Source organism: Bidens hawaiensis, unplaced genomic scaffold (genome assembly GCF_021521415.1).
Source record: "Bidens hawaiensis isolate Kalapana, Puna unplaced genomic scaffold, B.hawaiensis_p1.1 tig00035926_1, whole genome shotgun sequence".
NCBI classification, from domain to species: Eukaryota; Viridiplantae; Streptophyta; class Magnoliopsida; order Asterales; family Asteraceae; genus Bidens; species Bidens hawaiensis.
This window is the reverse complement of record NW_027496258.1, coordinates 18,839-22,605: the sequence shown is the minus strand read 5'-3', so window position 1 is coordinate 22,605 and position 3,767 is coordinate 18,839. Positions and strand designations below refer to the sequence as shown.

At 29.6% G+C, this 3,767-nt stretch overlaps 1 pseudogene; it reads left to right on the top strand.

The window, feature by feature from the left end:
• The first annotated feature begins 1,477 nt into the window (after positions 1-1,477).
• On the top strand, positions 1,478-3,206 carry LOC143587932 (ubiquitin-conjugating enzyme E2 5-like; annotated as a pseudogene).
• Positions 3,207-3,767: the final 561 nt, after the last annotated feature.

Sequence of the window (3,767 nt, the reverse complement as noted above, 5' to 3'; positions counted from 1 at the left end):
TAATGACATGAACATAATACACAATGATAAGTAGAAAGACAAATGATGAGCACAAAAACACAATGATAAACAAAAAGACACAATGACATAATCTTTGTTTTAATTGTTATCTTTAATATGAGTACCAGCTGATAAAACAATGACCAAAATCTATAACACAATGCATAGAAAAACCCAATTAAAAATCATAATGAAAAACCAATAACACAATATAAAAAACCAACTATTTTTTTTTTATTTTTATATAACAATATGATACTCGTATTAAAGATAAAAAAAATACTTGTTATTATGGTGAATTTTGTTTTAAATAAGAATGTTGCATGGAAAAGTTATGGACGTTTTAAAATGATGGGGAATTGATATGTGTTTTGCATGTGAAAAGAGAAATCAACAAACGTGAGTTATTACCTTTATGCCCTTTCCATCAATTTATTTTCTTAAATTAATCTTCACATTCAAATCTAAAATCAACGGATTAGATTCATTCCCACCATTCTCATTTTTGTTGTCCTTTGTATTTTAACTTTATCCTATATATTATACAATCTTTTTATATAATTTACTTTAAGACAAAAGCCTACTAAGTTATTTGTTGGTGTAATTGAAATAGTGCTAAGATGTGGGACCGAAGATCATGTGTTCAATTCATATTAGTGGTTTTCTTTTTGTTGTAGGTACAAACTTTCTTTTATGTTTTATAAGGATCATTTTAATAACTTTATTATTATTATTATTATTATTATTATTATTATTATTATTCCTTGGTTCGTATTGGGCTTTTGAAATTCAACCTGATTGACAGAATTGTCAAATTATTTATTACATAATTAAACGCATAATTTTTTAGGGTTTTTTTTAACTCCACTTGGGCCCGAAATTTTGAGGGATTCTCGGAGACGGCCTAGGTGTAACCTTTGAATGTATATATCGACATTTGTAATCTACATATCATATCATATATAATAGATCGAATAATATCATACCTTATAGTGCCAAGTTTTACGGTCTCAACGTCTGCTTTTATTTCAAACTTTATGATGTGTAAGGCGGTTAAAGTATTAACTTTCAATGCATTTTATTTTTATTATTTATACCAACATATATATTATTAACAAATTTTAACTTAGTATTATCTTAATCACTTTATCATTAATTTATTTATGATTTTATTTTCTTTACAACCAAATATATTTTTTTATAAAAAAATTTAATGAAAATAGAAAAAATAGTCTTCTATTTTATTTAAAACTATAATTTTACAAATGCATTCTAATCATTTTTCATACTTAACACTTTTTAAAACAGAAAGCATTGTTTTAAAAAAAATTAAAATAAAAGATTTAAATAAAATAGTTGACAAGTTGCATGCTTTCCTGTTAATGAAGGCCTATATATGTCTTCTGCTTTTATACACATTTTTCACTTGAATATTTTTCAAAAATACTGAGAAATTACTTAAATTTGTAAGAAAATTATGTCTTCTCCAATGAGACGCAAGGAGTCAGACCTCACAAAACTGTTAGTTATCTACTTCTATTTTTTAAAATCAAAATTACAATTGTTAGAATTGTTTCTTCTTCATTATTTGCTTAAATTGTTTTTGTTTTTCTTACTGAATGAATTTTAAATTTTAGAATGATGAAAGACTACAAAGTCGACATAATCGATGATGGAACGAAGGAGTTCCATGTGCATATGAAGGGACCTCCTGATAGTAAATTCTCTAAACTCCAAACCATCATTTTTGTTTCTTGTGTTATTCAAAAGTGAGATGTTTGGTTATATTTATATTTCACAAATGGTAATAATTGGTTTAAATGCGTATCCAAACACCCCTCTAATTGTCTTTATTGTGAATTAATGATCAATGATGCGTCATAGATATTTAATTTACTGAACTTGGTGATAATTTTTACTTTTATGGTCAGATGGAACATGTTTTTTTGATCACTAGAAAGATTTATCATAATTATGATTTTTTTCAATCTTAAGTGATATAAAATAAAATGTTGATTTGATTTTAAATCAGTTAAATTTGTATCTAGTTTTGGAGATTGGTTAAAGTGATTAATCACTGAATCGATTCCTAGAAAATCCTCACCGTTACTTCTTAAAGTAAATGCACATTCTCATGACCAAAGCGTGATATTTTCAGTTGTGTTTTTAATAATTAATTTATTTATATTTTTCGTACCATGATCCAAGTGTGGTAAAGAACAAATAGATTTATGAACAAGTCGATTTGGGATATGTTCATGTCTATGGCCCAAATGCTATACTTAAAATCTACATTATTATTGCAGCCGTTATGGTTTTTAAAACTATACTCATGGTATTAATATTTGTAAATAGTTGTGTATTTCAGTTTTAACTTTTCCATGAATACACATGTTGCAGGTCCTTACAATGGAGGTCACTGGAAGCTCCGGAGCTTCCAGAGAATTACCCGTATTCGTCGCCTTCGGTTGGTTTTGTTAACAAGATTTACCACCCAAACATTGATGAACGGTAAGTCCTTTCTTTCCCCTTTCATGCAATCATGAGACATTAATTTATTAATGAAATTAAAATATGAAATTTAATTTTATAAACATTTTTCAGGTCCGGATCAGTATGCTTGGATGTGCTTAATCAACGCTGGAGTCCATTGTTTGGTAAGATGGTTAATTATAGAAAACACATTGTTTGTTAAAGATGCTATATTGTTTAAGGATAACAGTCTGGTTTTGTAGACCCTTTTTATTTTTTATTTTTTACCAAACGGCAACTTTCATTAAAAACGTCAAACTACAATATGCTAAAGCAACTTTCGTTTTTATTTTTTGTAGATTTGGTTCATGTGTTCGAAATTTTCCTACCGCAACTCTTGATTGACTCGAATCCTTATGACCCATTAAACGAGGAAGCTGCAAATCTTATGTTAAGTGGTGAGATAGGCACTTATGAACAAAGGGTCAAAGGTATGCCATTCTGTATTTTATATATTTGTAAATAATCAAAACTAGTATTGTACTTACTACTCTGAAATTTTATTAAAGAGTACTGCGAAAGATACGCAAAGCCGGATGTTGTGGGTGTGGTTAACTCCGAGGAAACAAGCGATGGTGTGGTTAGTGAAGATGGAGCGGATTCTGCAGATGAGGCAACGACTTCGGGCCCTGTTGACCCATAGCTAGCTCGTTTGATCGGATTAGCTCCTATGGTTTGTACATAGGCCATGGTGACTGTAGCTGCATGAATCATGATCATCCATATCAACTAATGAAGATATTTTGAAATTACAATTTCAGTAATAAAGATTGTTTGAAAACTAGAATGGTTTTATTTCAGTTGCTTCTTGTGCTTTTGGTATTAATAAGTTGGGTATTTGCTTTTGGTATTAATAAGTTGCTTCTTTTGCTTCTGAAAGTTTTTTTCAGATGTTGAGATCAAAGTTTCTGATTCTATAATGTTTTTTCGGATGTTGAGATGAAAGATTACAAGGAGTTTGTGGAGAGAGGGTTGGATGTTAAAGATTCACAGAGTTATGTCGGGTCGGTTGAAGGATTAGATGTTAAAGATGGTTTGGTTATTGAGTCGGGTACTAAAGAAGAAACCAAGTTGAGTTGAAAGAGGAAATGAGAACGTTATTTGCTAATGTTGGATTGAGTTAAACAAGTGTCAAAAGACTCGTGTGATCTTGCTATCAGATTGTTGTCCGAAAGGTCAAAATGGAAGATTTATGGAGGTGAACATGTGTGGAAGCAGGTTCATTCGGCTCAAGA